The following is a 17,255-nucleotide window of genomic DNA, read 5'->3' on the forward strand; positions in this document are numbered from 1 at the left end:
TTAAATCCAAATTATTTAAATAAACACACATATAGCACACATAGAAATTGATTTTTTGTCATAATTATTTAATTATTTATGGATGATATTGACATATTGTGAAGATTAAATTGTGGTTGTGTTTTTATCAACAAGACTCAAACCTACCAATTCTACATTACATGCCTAAGAGAAAAGTAATTGGAACACATTCCACCATCCATAGACCAAGCCATGTAAATAATGCTGGGGAGTTCACACTTATTATCAAAGAATAAAATTTTATTTATTCTTGTTGGTTGTTGATTTTGAATGAATTGATTTATTCCAAATTTTCAATTAGATATTTTCTTCTTTTAAATCAAATATAATTTGAACTCTTGTTATGTTCTCTAATTTTCTTTGTAAACACTTTTGTTCAATAAACAATACCACACGGAAGTGCATATAATCCTCTTAAAAAATTTAATCCAAATAATTTAAATATAAGCACATGTAGCATACATAGAAATCAAATTTTTGTCATTATTATCTAATTATTTATGGATGACATTGACATATTGTGAGGATTAAATTCTGGTGGTGTTTTTAACAAGACTCAAACCTTGATGATGCTATAGTTAGATGCTATAGTTAAGATGAAGTCCACCATAATAACCTCATTGATTCACAATTGTAAATCAGAAGTATTTACTTTCCTTCTAAAATAATAATAATCTAATCATTTATATTCAAACACTCAATACATGTGACCTAGTTTGACTTCTAAAGATAACAACTCTCATACTCTTTCACTTCATCAAATAAATAGATTCAAAATTCTCAATAAAAAAATATATAATTTTTTTTTTGGCTATATAAATGCAATTACAAGTCAATTTGATTGTGGGTTTGTTACAACACAACCAATTGATTGGTATAGATATAGACACTTCAGAAGATTATCAAAAAGTTTGGTTGACACCTATCCACCAAATAATTTTTCTCTCCTCTTACCCAATGAAAAAAAAAAAAGTTTTGAAACTTACAAGACAAAATAGTCATCAATGTCATAAACAAACATGCCTTAACCTCCACATCAATCTCAAAGCAAATAATTCTAAAATCTAAATAGCCCATCAATTGTCTCATATAAAGGAGTTTGATATTAAGTAAGTACATCCAAGCTTTTTTTTGACTTGACTTAGAGGGAAGAGTTTGCTCATGGCATTCCTCATCATTCAATATGGTATTATCTTAAAGTGAAGAAGCAATTTATTTTTTTCAATATTATCATCCCTTTGGTGGGACGTCCCATCCAAATGGCCTTTAATCCCAAGCGGATTTCCTGCATGTTGTGTAAAGAGAAATGGCCGGAAGCTTCCAAACGGAAAATTGACCGGCCACCCAACGGGCCTCTTTTTATTCACAGGCGGGCCAAAACAATATCACTCACATCATGTGAATTCCCCAACAACGGAAATGCAAATCCCGTTTCATTCGACGTTCGTTTCAAGGCTGAAAACACTTCAAATGAATGTGAGGTGATGAAATGCGTGACTCATTTTATAACTGGGAGCTTCCTATGCCACGGGAAGCCCTTTGCTTGGATTCGCCCTCACCAAGAGGGGCCCAACTTATGTTCATTGTAGGGAGTCCAATGAACAAGGTTCAATGAACAAGTGTCAATGGTCTTTGCTTGGGGCTATTTTTTTCTTCAAACGTGTAGTTTAAATTTTGGAATATTTTTTTTGTTTTGTGACTTTTTGGTATGGCTGAGAACTAAAATAGGATCAAGTTTTATTGAGTGCACACTAACAAAGATATGGAATTAGGATCTTGTCCTAATTGAATGAATGCCCCTTGGGGTTTCAGCGTCTAAAATTCTATTGCCATTAGTTGAAGGGATTTCAATCGCTAGACTTTTGCTCCCATATTTGATAGCGAAAGTGTCTCTGAATGAAAAGATCTTCATAAATATATTATCATTGAAACATATTATAAATTCTTTATAAATATATTATCATTGAACCATATGATGTTTCAAGTATGTTAGTTTTGGGATTGAGACTTGTATTTTGGTGAGCTCTAAATTTGAGGGACATTTATGACTCGACTGATTAATTTACTAACAATTATTTTAGCATATTATGTCTTTTGTTGTTTAATTTGTTATTAATGCAAATTTAAAAAAAATGTTACTGACTTTTTCTTTATTATTATTATTGAGCTATTTGATGTTTCAAGTACGATAGTTTTGGGGTTGGGACTTGGTACTTTGGTGTGTTTTATATTTGAAGGCCACAAATGATTGTCAAACGATTGTTTTCGTGTATTTTGTCTTTTTTGTTTGATGTTTTAATGTGTCATGTCTTCTTTGTTTAATTTGTTATTAATTTGCAATTTTGAAATATTTTGTGTTCAATCAAAGATATTAAGTTTCCATAGTCCATGTTAATATGCTTGAAGGTTTCTTGATTTGAAGTGTGTTTATCTTTTGGAATCAACATTTAGGATTGTACTATATAACCCATTATCATCGTAGTGAACTAGAGAAGAGAGAACCTGGAAGTATTGTCTAGAATGTTGATTCAAAAAGATCAATATTAATTAAAATTTAGAAGTCTTCAATCATATTTTGTGAACTGTCAATTGTTTTAGTTGGAACATGATCACAAAAAGAGAGAGTTGTGAGTTATTAGGCTTCTCAATTGGCTTGGTTTATATATTCTTACTTGTGCTACTCAAAATTGTCCTTGTCATTGTTGTTAAAAGAAAGGGATGTATAAATTTATTATGAGCTTTCTTAGTTTCATCTCGTTTGAGTTTTTTTCTTTATTTAAATGATAACCAATCTCAATGACCTCACATTAAATGCTACAATTGCTATCTTAGATACTTGGGAAAATGGCTCCCAAAGTGCAAGTCCATATTGAAGATGTTTCACAAGGTGATTCCTATTCTCTTAATGTTATTTTGTTTCCATGAGATTATAGGAATGTGTCTTGAAAACTATACCCTTGATGGGTATTTTGTGAGAATGATCATCTCTAAAGCATGTTGTGAATCTTGGTCGACTTCCAGAGAGGCCATTTAAATTTCATTGAAAGATTTTCTCTCTCTTTAGATTTGTTAATTTTGAGTTTGCTCAGATTATTTTTTAGGGTGAAGCTAGAATATTTGGTCATCCTTTCCATATTTTCCCCCATGATCTTGGGACTTTCTTGCCTTTGAGGAGCTCTTTCAAGTGGAGTCTTGATCTATCTTGAATTCCTTTGTCTTCCCTTGTCACTCTAGCTTTTTTTGAAGATTGCACAACAACATCTAAGGAATCTTTATGTTGAGTAGGAATATTTTCTTTCCATCATTTTTCTCAAAGGAGGGTTTGTATTTGAGTTCTCTTATCTAAGGATCTATACATATTCATTCAACTCTATACATTGGAAATAGACCTTAATATAATGAGTTATATATCATAACCTATCAACCACTTGATATTAGGTTTATTCTTCAAACCATAAAATCCAAGAATGTACTTGATTTGTTCCACAATCAAAAGTCTAAGTCCAAGGAGATGTCTAGGATCCTTCACCTCAAAAGAATGAAAATAGAGATGTATTATGAGAAAATTGATCCTAAATGATATAAGAAAGGTGACACTGGACTAATTCATGCATTAACTTAGGATACATTCCTTTTCCTATACAACATTATTGATATACGTGGGCTTGAATTTCTATGCACAAGGAAGAGCTACAATGTCCTAGGTTCACACTTATGTTGATTACATGTACATGCACTTGTCTATGTCTACTTGGGCATGTGTTGAATTAGGATAAAGCTAAATTTTATAAAATTGAAAAGATGTAGAAAATAGAAAACAAAAATGTTTAAGAAATGTACATATTTGGACATGAGATCTATAGAGTGTTGACCGTGTTGAACATAGGTGCTAGGCACCCTAGTGTGAATGTATCAAAAAATGAAAAATATTATTAGGAGTGCAGTTGTGAGGCTTTGAGATGTTTTCTCCTAGAAATCCAACTCAAAGCAACAAGATTCTTTATCTATTCAAATTTTGTTGCAATATGTAAATGTCTATTATGTGCATCTATACATCTCTTGTAGCCAAACATGAACCTACATGTACTTGTAGAAATTGGGGAAAAGAGTTAAGGTGTATGGGGGCTTGCCTATGTCAAACACTATGTTGTTGTTCTCACATTCACACCATAAATCTTGATGAAAAAGAGATCTTATCCCCATAGAGACAGATGCAAATGATAAAATGATATAGGTGGTGATACAATGATCTTTGGAATTGGTACAAATGATAATTTGATAACACAATGATAGTAAATGATGAACACAAATCCATATTTGAATGTAGACTAGTGGTAGCCTTTTTTCTCTATAATTTGATTCCTCTAAAATAAATTTGTCTAGTGTGTGCTCTTAGAATGTACACTAAATTTTTGTAGTCTAACATCATGATTTAATCCTTTTTATAGCTTGTCCTATTTGTGAAAAATGAAGATAATGTCAATTATTTCCTATTTGAAATTTTTTTTTGTTATAAAATATATAATTTCAGATGCATTCACAAAGCTAAAGAACACACATAAGTTTAGATAATAAGTTACAAGACCATGGGCCTCTCTACCAATACCAATTATATGATAGTGTTGGTGATTCTATTTTTCCGCAACTGAATAAAAATTAAAAATATGCACCACTTTTATAAAAGAACATTGGTTAAGATTTATCTAAATTTTTTACTTGAACATTAGGATGTGAAATTTATGTTTCAAATTGCAACATGATGTAAAATAATAAAATGCAATTTTTAATGGATTTTAAATCTATTGCTTTTAATATTAACACTATTTAGTTGATAAAATGCTATTTTTTGAAATAATAAAAACTATTTGAATGTTATTTTTTGTAATATTAACACTATCTAGTTGTTAAAATGTTAAATTATTTTTTGTAATATTAGCATTACTTTCTAGTTGAAAAAATGTTAAAAAACAAGGTTAAGTGAGAAGTGTTTTTTTTTAATACTAATTACTTTCTTTTATTTATTTAAAATTTTAACTCAAAACTAAATTTTGATGGGAAATAAGTTTTCCTCTTAACTAAATTCGTGGAAAATAGAATAAAATCTACTATCATGATATGAAATCTCTCCTACAGTGCATCATTTTTTAGATTATTTTATTTATAATTTTTAAAATATCTTTCTTAACAAAGCAATCAAACTAAAATATTTGAGTTGGTTACTTACTTTGTGTGTAAAAGTGTATTTTTATATTCTTTAAACTTTATTGCTACTTGTGGAATATTCTAAATACATCTTCAAATTAGTGATAGGTTTAGATCACATGTTGTCTATGTTGAATTTTGAAATCCAAGGATGTGCTAGATCAAACAATAAATAAAGAGCACCTTTCACAAATGAGAGTAGCAAGAAATATTTTCTATATTATTCAAAAGAAAAAGATACAAATGAAAGAGAGAATGCTTATAAAAGTTTAACAATTTAATACCAATTTTTTTAAAAATAGGTGAAAAAATTTGTAAGAGTCAGAAAATTAAACATGTGCACATTACTCTTGGTAATAGGAAGAAATCCTGTTAAAAATATTATTTGTAACTTAACATAATCATTTTTTTAAAATTAAAAAGAAGAAGACTTAGATTGAATAACACAATATTTATGTAAATCAGTTTCTGGATTAGATTGTGTGGAGATTTTTACCATCAACGTTTCGAATCACACTACGTGATCCATCATCAGGATGAGAGAGTAAGAGATGTCAAATAAAGTAAGTCACCACAATCTAAACGTTGATGGTAAAAATCTCCACACAATCTAATCCAGAAACTGATTTACATAACTATGATGGATTGTGGAAATCTGATCGCACTAACACAATATTTGATAGGTCGATTACTCTTTTGTGCACATATTAAGATCATTAATGTTTATTGATTTTGAATTCCATTTTTATATAAAAATAATATAACAAGGTAGTCATCAAAGCATTTGATTGAACCATATCGTAACAAATTTGAATCTATTGACTAACATAAGATCCTAAAGTGTTCTTTGTGGTTATTCAGGTGTAATTCAACTAAGACTATATAATCATATGAAAATTCAACATACTGTATTGAGTACTACTTAAGTATCCCTTATTCATTATACACCTCAAAATAAGGAAACACAAATCCTATAAGAAAAACACACACAAACATAAAAAAGATTAATACATGCAATCAAGGTGATTATGTGTAATAGTATCCATCTTAATTTTTTCGGAATATCTTATCCTCATATATTTTTATCTCTTTTACAAGTGTATCTAAGGGAGTGGTTGAAACTATAGTCGTATGAGATGCATTATAAGTAGAGGGGTTGAAAGAAAGAGACATTCATATAATGATTAATAAATTGGCAATAACATATAAGAAGTATTAACTATGGTTTTTAATAGGGAGATGGTAGGGGATACTTGGGTGGAAGGTGGAAAAATAATGACTCTCAATGAAATATGAGTAGATATGGGTGGAGTTCTATAAGGGATGTTACTATTGTACTAATGAAAGGTGGAGTATTGGTTTAGACAACAAGGAATAAGGTGGGAATAATGGAGGTGGTAGAGGTTTCTCTCATTAAGGTTTAGAGAGCATAATCTTCTAATGTGTTATAGGAAACACTAGCTAAATGATGTTGATATTGCAATCATTGAGTCTACCAAACTTGATTTATAAGTTGAACATATTGTTTAAATGCATGTACACTATTATCAAAATTCTTTTAGTTAACAAGTTGATGTAATTATGATCATCATTAAATAAATCATTATATTGAATGGGTGGTCATATTAGAGATTAGATGAGAATTTATTCTAGACATGATGAAACGTTAACAAAACTATCAAATACAATTTCATATATTTAAAATATAGAGATAGTGGTTGTATATCAGATCTAAATGTTATTACGATAAATCACACACACTTCATAGAAACATATATAGAAGTTTACATCTAAAGGTCCTAATATAATTTAAAACCCTAAAAAGAAGTTTGAGCTGTGTAAAATTATATAACTTCACAAAATATAAAGTATAATAAAATTTCACTAGTCTTAATTTACACCAATTTAAATAATTGCAATCAATAAAAATATTTATCTAGGACATTTGAATCTACTGTAGAATGATTAATTAGTACAATCTTTCTTTCTATTTTAGGAAAGTAAATAAGTAGATAGACACACTCAATTTGATGATAGAAGAATTACAATTAAATGAATAATATTTTAGAATTATCTAGCCCCTAATTCTAAAAGAGTGCCTTCTCTATTTAAAAACTTTTTGCTGTTTGGGTTGGATTCATGTTGTATCAGTGAAAATGCGTATGGATTTATGAAAAAGCTGTAGTTGCAAATTTGTATTTGAAGTTCATAGTGATCTCTATAGTAAGAATTTGGTATAGCTTTGATACCATGTAAGAATTTTCCTAAGGCAATAATTCAATGCCAAGATCAAGAAGCTCAATAGATAACACAAGAGAGACCAATATGATCAAATGAGAATCTCAATAATGATCAAAATGATAATGGATATAAGATGATTGGATATGAGATAGTTGGATATAAGATGAATACACACTAGAAGTGCTTGTATAAAAAGGAAACTAGAATGACTAGGAGTCAGCAAAGAGATAAACATGACAACTATGCACATGTCCACCAAGAGTGGATTATCCTCCATTGAGCACAGGAGTTTGTGCGATGATGAGAGGATAAATTTACATAGGTGTATCTCATAAAGAGATGTTGTAGACACCATGTGCTCAAATAAGCTGCTAACTCCTGTGTTGTCAACAAGACAACTCATATGACTATGCATATTCCTAAGTGTCTACATGACAACTAATAAAAAAATGCATTATCCTAAGTAAACTTAAGTAAAGTGTAATAATAATTAATTATTTACACTAACACCCCTCCTTAAGTGCAACTTAGGGGAGTGCACTTAAGCTCACAAGGCTAAATGCAAGATGCAATGTGGCTCCTGACTATTAAGCCATGTTAGGTACCGATGTACAAATGCAATTCTCTACATACAATGCTATGCAATGCAATGCAATCTCCTTGAAGATGAAGAAAGAGGGAAAACCTCCTCCAAAAAGAGAGATGAAGTAGTACAAGATGCATGCAAGGATGGAGTATCAAGACTCCCCATACATCATGCATGTACAAGCATATAACCCCCATAAGAAAAAATACATGATGGTATCCCCCCATATTGAATAATCTCTTGCAAGGATGTCATGAAGACAAAAAAGTATCCAATGCCTACAAATGCCATTTCTCCCTTTAGGAAGAAAATACACCAAGTATAGGTGCAAGTATACTTCCCATTGTGGATAGGAAGATGGATGAGGAATCCATATGTAGTTTGCTATGGATGCTACCTTTGAAGTCTTCTCATATGTTAAAAAGTCCTTGATGAATGTAGATGCCACAAGCCAATCTGGTGGATGCCCAAAAGAAGGTGGCAAACAAGGGAACATGTCCATGTATGAAAGTGAATCAACCTCCAAAGACAAGGAATCATCCTTATAGGAAGATATGGGAAGAGAAGCAATGTAGCCTCCCCTCAATGATGAATGCACACCCATGACAGAAGCTCCTTGATGACTGAAGAAGCTGCACCATGAAAACTAAATGATGTTCCTCCTTATAGAAAGAAGTGGTGTCATAGGTGTAGTAGCGAATGCTCCCCAACTTGTAGGAAGAATCCTCAAAAGATATGATGTTTGAGGAAACTGGAATACAATCTCCAAAGACTGATATGTCTCCTTTGAAGTAAAAGAGTCCTCCTCCAACTGCTGAAAGAAGTGTCTATAATCATGTTAGTCTTAAAAGAAAGATCAAGTGGTTGAGGGTCAGATTGTTCCCTTTCAACAAGTGAAGAAGAATTATCCTCAACAAATAGAAGATGGATTTCATCAATAATGTCTCCCACATCTTCAATGTAAGACTCCACAAACAACATTGCAATTGTAATGGACACCCAGGAATGCCCAAAAGTTGAATCAACTGCTAAAATTATATTAATTCTAAAAATGCTGCAATCAAGTACAAAGAGATATATTCCAAAGGCCAAACCCTAAGGGAATGACGTCTAGAATGTTACAACAGAGAATGAACATCCCCTGTTGCCAAAAGAGAGTGTGATTCACACATCCAAGCTCTTATCAAATGCAAGTCATAATCATCCGATACAATAATTCCATGCTAAACAATGAGACTCTCACCCCTATTTATCCTATTCCTTCACCCTTCTAGAAAGAACTAAAACATTAATTAATTGCAAGTGCTAGAAGCTTTCCCCTTCCAATAATTAATGCACTCTCTAGAAACTCCTCTCTTGCAATAATTAATTGTGCTTCTAGAGGCTTCCACCTTTCCAATAATTAATACACACTCTAGACGCATCTCCTTTGTAATACAATAATTAATTAAATTAATTAAATATAAAGCCACCTTTTAATTTTAATTTATTTAATGACTTTATAAGAAATTAATTAAATTTTTTCTTATCCTCCACTTAGACTTTGGAGAACGTGAAGGCCAAAAGATGGGATCATTACAAATCTGCCCTCCTTGAAATTGCTTGTCCTCAAGCAATTAAGTAACATAATGGACTCCAACCTCCACCTAGATCCCAATATGTGATATCCATATGGAAGTTAAACCAACTTCAAACCTGCATCATCAAGACCAACCCCTGTAGCCTAGCATTCAAAACTTGTGCTGATGAAGTCAGAATGTCATCATAAGGCAACTCCATAGAATATCTATGAAATGTCTTCTTCCCTTTATCCATCCACATAATATATATTGGACTGGAATGCATATTATCACCATCATGCATTGAAAAAGATGTAGTTGTAGGTGAACCATATGTACTCATGCTAACTGTATCAACAATAGGTGTTGCCGCTTCAAAATATATGGACATAGGAACAACATTAATTGCTGCAACAGAAAATTGAACTAAATTTGTAGTTGATGAAAACTCATAATCATTAACATGTGTGGCTTCATTAGAAAATACATCAACCACTGCATTTATACCATTAAACTCCTCATTGGATGCTTCAACTGACATAGAAGTGGCTGTTGATATGATAGTATCCTCGCATTCTCCTAATTCCACTATTGCTACATCATCATCCCTTGACAAGGCTTCATATGTGGTCTCCTGACTTTGCACGCATGTCTCTACTAACTCTGCCGAAATGCCCACATCACCAACATCATAGCTGGCTGGCTCTATACGTGTCTCGATCCCACCTGAGAAATCAACTACCTTCTGCTCTGGAGCAACATACAAATCATCAATGTTGATGCCCATCTGTCTAGCCATAAGCTGCAACATCATATCCATTCGCCTATTCTGCTCCTGTTGCATACGTTGCCCCTTCTCTAATGTACCCAATAACTGTTTGAACATCACATCTTGATCTGGACTAATATACATCTTTAGCTATCAATATGATCTCTACAGGAATGTCCCAAAAGCTGAATCAACTGCTGAAATTATATTAATTATAAAAATGCTGCAATCAAGTACAAAGAGATATATTCCAAAGGCCAAACCCTAAGGGAATGACGTCTAGAATGTTACAACAGAGAATGAACGTCCCCTATTGCCAAAAGAGAGTGTGATTCACACATCCAAGCTCTTATCAAATGCAAGTCATAATCATCCGATACAATAATTCCATGCTAAACAATGAGACTCTCACCCCTATTTATCCTATTCCTTCACCCTTCTAGAAAGAACTAAAACATTAATTAATTGCAAGTGCTAGAAGCTTCCCCCTTCCAATAATTAATGAACTCTCTAGAAACTCCTCTCTTGCAATAATTAATTGTGCTTCTAGAGGCTTCCACCTTTCCAATAATTAATACACACTCTAGACGCATCTCCTTTGTAATACAATAATTAATTAAATTAATTAAATATAAAGCCACCTTTTAATTTTAATTTATTTAATGACTTTATAAGAAATTAATTTAATTTTTTCTTATCCTCCACTTAGACTTTGGAGAATGTGAAGGCCAAAAGATGGGATCATTACAAATCTGCCCTCCTTGAAATTGCTTGTCCTCAAGAAATTAAGTAACATAATGGACTCCAACCTCCACCTAGATCCCAATATGTGATATCCATATGGAAGTTAAACCAACTTCAAACCCGCATCATCAGGACCAACCCCTGTAGCCTAGCATTCAAAACTTGTGCTGATGAAGTCAGAATGTCATCATAAGGCAACTCCATAGAAGATCTATGAAATGTCTTATTCCCTTTATCCATCCACATAATATATATTGGACTGGAATGCATATTATCACCATCATGCATTGAAAAAGATGTAGTTGTAGGTGAACCATATGTACTCATGCTAACTGTATCAACAATAGGTGTTGCCGCTTCAAAATATATGGACATAGGAACAACATTAACTGCTGCAACAGAAAACTAAACTGAATTTGTAGTTGATGAAAACTCATAATCATTAACATGTGTGGCTTCATTAGAAAATACATCAACCACTGCATTTATACCATTAAACTCCTCATTGGATGCTTCAACTGACATAGAAGTGGTTGCTGATATGATAGTATCCTCACATTCTCCTAATTCCACTATTGCTACGTCATCATCCCCTGACAAGGCTTCATATGTGGTCTCCTGACTTTGCACGCATGTCTCTACTGACTCTGCCGAAATGCCCACATCACCAACATCATAGCTGGCTGGCTCTATACGTGTCTCGATCCCACCTGAGAAATTGACTACCTTCTGCTCTGGAGCAACATACAAATCATCAATGTTGATGCCCATCTGTCTAGCCATAAGCTGCAACATCATATCCATTCGCCTATTCTGCTCCTGTTGCATACATTGCCCCTTCTCTAATGTACCCAATAACTATCTGAACATCACATCTTGATCTGGACTAATATACATCTTTAGCTATCAATATGATCTCCACAGGAATGTCCCAAAAGCTGAATCAACTGCTGAAATTATATTAATTCTAAAAATGCTGCAATCAAGTACAAAGAGATATATTCCAAAGGCCAAACCCTAAGGGAATGACGTCTAGAATGTTACAACAGAGAATGAACGTCCCCTATTGCCAAAAGAGAGTGTGATTCACACATCCAAGCTCTTATCAAATGCAAGTCATAATCATCCGATACAATAATTCCATGCTAAACAATGAGACTCTCACCCCTATTTATCCTATTCCTTCACCCTTCTAGAAAGAACTAAAACATTAATTAATTGCAAGTGCTAGAAGCTTCCCCCTTCCAATAATTAATGAACTCTCTAGAAACTCCTCTCTTGCAATAATTAATTGTGCTTCTAGAGGCTTCCACCTTTCCAATATTTAATACACACTCTAGACGCATCTCCTTTGTAATACAATAATTAATTAAATTAATTAAATAGAAAGCCTCCTTTTAATTTTAATTTATTTAATAACTTTATAAGAAATTAATTTAATTTTTTCTTATCCTCCACTTAGAATTTGGAGAACTTGAAGGCCAAAAGATGGGATCATTACAACAATGTCTAGAAGGAAGTCATCCCATGAAGCTGAAATAGGAAGAATTGGTGTTTTCTACTGCATTGAATCAGGAGCATCTATGGCTGAAACTAGATTAGTAGAAGCAATAGGAGCATCAGGAGGTATGATCTCAACTAGAGTTGTAGGTACCACAATTGGATTGACTAGAGGTAGAATGTCCTCTAGTAATGGAGGGACTCATGGATCTCCTTATGCTTCCCAAAGACACATCCAAATGTCATGAGGACTACTTGCCTTACTAAGAGGAGCAAAAGATTTCTTACTCATACTGTTATACATAAAGTGAAGAAGAAGAGAAAGATGTCCCCAGTTAGTATTAGGTGGAAATATCTTCGAATATAGATAAGGAAACACTTCCTTATGTTCTCTTAGATGATCAATCATCAAAGCACTCCATTTATGATAGTTCTTTTTTGTCAATTTGAATCTTAAACCAAAGTGACACTTTTGACATGATTCCATGAGATCAAATAATGTACGCACCCCCAAAATGCAAAAAAAATCAAAGAAACCTCCCCTAATGCATGATTTGGCACTTTATATTTAGTGCGATTACAATGGCCACTTGTCGATTTAGGGCCTAAGTGAACTTCTAATTTTGCTGATTACAACAACAAATATGAAGCTATATTGGACTCAACAAGATAAGACACAAGACCTCTCAAGGATCTAATTAACTACACATGCCAATAGGCCAAAATGTGACCAACATTTCAAAGTACTATGTCTACTCATAATTACTCCAAACTGATATCAGATCTGCAAAGTAAACAAAAAATCATGCACTCTTAAAAAAATTAGCGCCTGAATATGTGTCCATATGAGCCTGAATGAAGCCGTTGAAGTTGTAAAAATTGGGATTGGAAATTTTCAAAAAAAATTAGGAATAGAGATCACAAACAACCTACACCAATGTGTAGATCACGAAATTCTACCCCAAAACAAAAAAAAAAAAAAATTGCTCAAAAAAAGGAGTTCATATGAGGGAGATATTGCTGTTTGAAAATCACCTCTATAATTATTTTTCCTAAATTGCCACCGTCGCACCTCCAAAAATCAAATGACTCTATATTTCACCTTAGATGTCCGATTTTGATGAAGCAAAAGTTGATTTGGGGATTTTTTGACCTTCTAAATGTGAAACCAATATTTGATTTGCACTAGCAAGCTCCAATCTTGACCTACAAAAAAAATCTCTCCAATGGCTATGCAATGAAGCTCCTATGGCTCTAATACCATGTAAGAATTTGGTATAGCTCTGATACCATGAAATAATTTTCCTAAGGCAATAATTCAATGCCAAGATCAAGAAGCTCAATAGATAGCACAAGAGAGACTAATTATGATCAAATGAGAATCTCAATAATGATCAAAATGATAATGGATATCAGATGATTGGATATGAGATAATTGGATATACGATGAATACACATTAGAAGTGCCTATATAAAGGCAACTAGAATGACTAGGAGTCAACAAAGAGATAAACATGACAACTAAGCACATGTCCACCAAGAGTGGATTATCCTCCATTGAGCATAGGAGTTTGTGCGATGATGAGAGGATAAATTTACATAGGTGTATCTCATAAAGAGATGTTGTAGACACCATGTGCTCAAATAAGTTGCTAACTCCTGTGTTGTCAACAAGACAACTCATATGACTATGCATATTTTTAAGTGTCTACATGATAACTAATATAAAAATGCATTATCCTAAGTAAACTTAAGTAAAGTGTAATAATAATTAATTATTCACACTAACATCTATAATCAATAAATATTTTATAGAAATAAACTCATCTAATTTGTGATTTTTCTAATTTACTCTTCTTGAATACTTGGGTGCGTAGAGGTGCTTAGAAATATCATAATTTGTTGGAGAAGATAACATTTCCAATCCAACTCCACAAATATGAAAAAGATGTGAGTCAATAAGAACCCTACTATGTAGATTTTCTAGTCATTTTGCTACATCGAATTGTACTATGTTATTCTTAATTGCTCTAATATCCTTCAATGAATGATTTTGAACATGTTATATCGATACATTTAGAATGACTATAATATATATCTTGAAATACTAGCAAATGACATCAAATTTTACCAAACACGTGTTTAGTAAGCTATAGGTGGAAGGATGAATTGAGTTAGTTGGCTGAATTTGAATCTTAGATAAAACAAATGGGACAATTCTATGCTTGGAATTGTCTTAGTCAGGAGAAACAATAAGATGCAAATCACTAATATATACATAAAAGAAAATACAAAGATAACTATGATAAATGAATAAGAAAAAAACCCTATATAATAGAACATCATGTCTTAATTGCCATATACATAATCAATTTTTTTTTCAAATAAGTACAAAAATAAATATAAGAAATCACAAATATGCACATTCTCTGTTACAAAAGCATATAATACAAAACCTTTAAATGATATTACTACATCTGTAGATTCTTTTAAAAAACAGTTATGTCCTAAACATCCACAAACAATCATATATAATGATACATCTACAATACATAATTAAAATCGATGTTTTGTCTTCTTTTTGAGAATATATTTTTGAAGATCTTCATGATTCTGTCAAACCAATAGAGATTAGATTTTTTTAAAATTCCTTGTAATCCCATACCTTCGTGATATACAATATCAATGTTTCAACCTTAAAAACTACAATAAAAAATATTTTATTCCATAATAATAAAGTTTGCCCAATTTAAATTTAAAATGAGCCTGGCATTCATGCATGACCTATAAAAGAGCATTAACTTCAAAAGTAAACTTGATTAAAGACTTAGAAAACATTTTAAAAAGTATTTACATTCGGCAATTTTTTTTCTTATTGAATTAATAATAAAAGTTTATATGCTCACACCAAGAAGCATCTCAAATTGAAACATAAAGAAATATTCTTTTACATTTTTGTTATGCAACAATATAAAAACAAAGATGGCCCAAACATAAAACAAACTGTAGAACAAACAACAATTAAAAAATTGATCAACATTTGTTAAAGCACATCCAACAAATTTCTTGGATTTTGGGAAATAATCTATTAGATTAACTTTGGATTCTAGATAGAAATGATGATATAAAAGTTTATTGAATGAATTTTGATGTAACATTAATCTATATGTATTATCAAAACCTCAATCAAAGTTCAAGTTCTCTTAATCATATGTTAATTAACATCTAAATATTGAAATGAAAATATTGACTAAAAAAGTTTGTTAATAGTATTAAATTGAAACATAACACTATTTTTTTATGTAATATCACAACTTCAACCAAGTTCAAATCTCCAAAATCATACATTGAATTAATCTAGAGACTTATTTGAATGATCTAATAAAGTATCTGCCACTTATATCTACATGCTGATTAAAAAATTCATAGATATCTACAAATTTATTATGACCAAAAATCTACAAGTATGGATCCCATATTAGATTTCCTGTAAAAATTTGTAAGGGCTTAAATTAATTTATTTTTTCTTGGATAGAATCTTTTGTAACTTATATTTTAGACAAACCTGTTGCAGATTATCTTTATTTAAGTATATTTTATAATTAGAATTTCTATTTCTTCTCTTATTATAAACTGCATCAATCTTATTCTTGTCAAAATATTTAAATTCAATAACAACTTTTGCTGTTATAAAGTGATAAAATAACTATTTTTTGGCAAGTCTTCGACAAGTCTAGAAATCTGTAAACTGTTATCGAACAAACCTTAATAAAATAATTATTAAACAAAAGGAATAAACACAAGACAACCTAGAATTATATGAAATTCCATAGAGGCTCACATAATTGATGCTTACGTAAATTCATTTTGAATAATCAACATTTTAGTTGTATAGAATTAGATACATTTATTCAAAAAACTATGTTTGAATTTTGATTAAGGAAATAAGGATGATCATTTTAATTTTTTTAATTTCATGTAGTTGTTTCTAAAAATAAATGTATTCTTAATTATATTAATGTAAAATCATATATTTATTTATTATATATAAATTGTTAGTTAAGATTAATGAATATAAATATTAATTTAAAAAGTGAAGATGTGTAGTTTTATTTGTCAATTTTTAGATTGTAGATTTAATTTGATATTTATTGTAATCTACGATTAAAGTTTTAGATTTGTTAATAAATCAATATTATCCTTTAATCTTTTGCTTCTTGGTACATTTTTGTTTGTGGTTCACGGTGGACATTGTTGAGGAGCAAACTGGGAAAACTAATGTGCAAATCTAAAGTTCACAACTTTCTTAATGAATAGTCAATTCTTGTTGTCAATCAATTAGATTGAACACATATCTATTTTTAGAAGTATAAATGTAATTTAATTTAGGATATAGTGCTTAGTTTTAAATAGAACATTCTTGATACTTAATTTGAAGTAATTGAAATTCATGGTAATGCTTAATTATATTTCTTTGATATATTATGGGGGAATATCACGGGGTCATAAATTTTGACTTCATTATTTGATAGGGCTGAAATCTTACATAGACATGTTCATGAGGAGTTCGTTGATTTTTTGACAGAACTTAGTTTGCTTAGACCTTAGGTTGATGCATTTTTTACGGCCAGAT

Source organism: Cupressus sempervirens, chromosome 2 (assembly GCF_028749045.1).
Source record: "Cupressus sempervirens isolate cs-2001-9-10 chromosome 2, ASM2874904v1, whole genome shotgun sequence".
Classification (NCBI taxonomy): domain Eukaryota; kingdom Viridiplantae; phylum Streptophyta; class Pinopsida; order Cupressales; family Cupressaceae; genus Cupressus; species Cupressus sempervirens.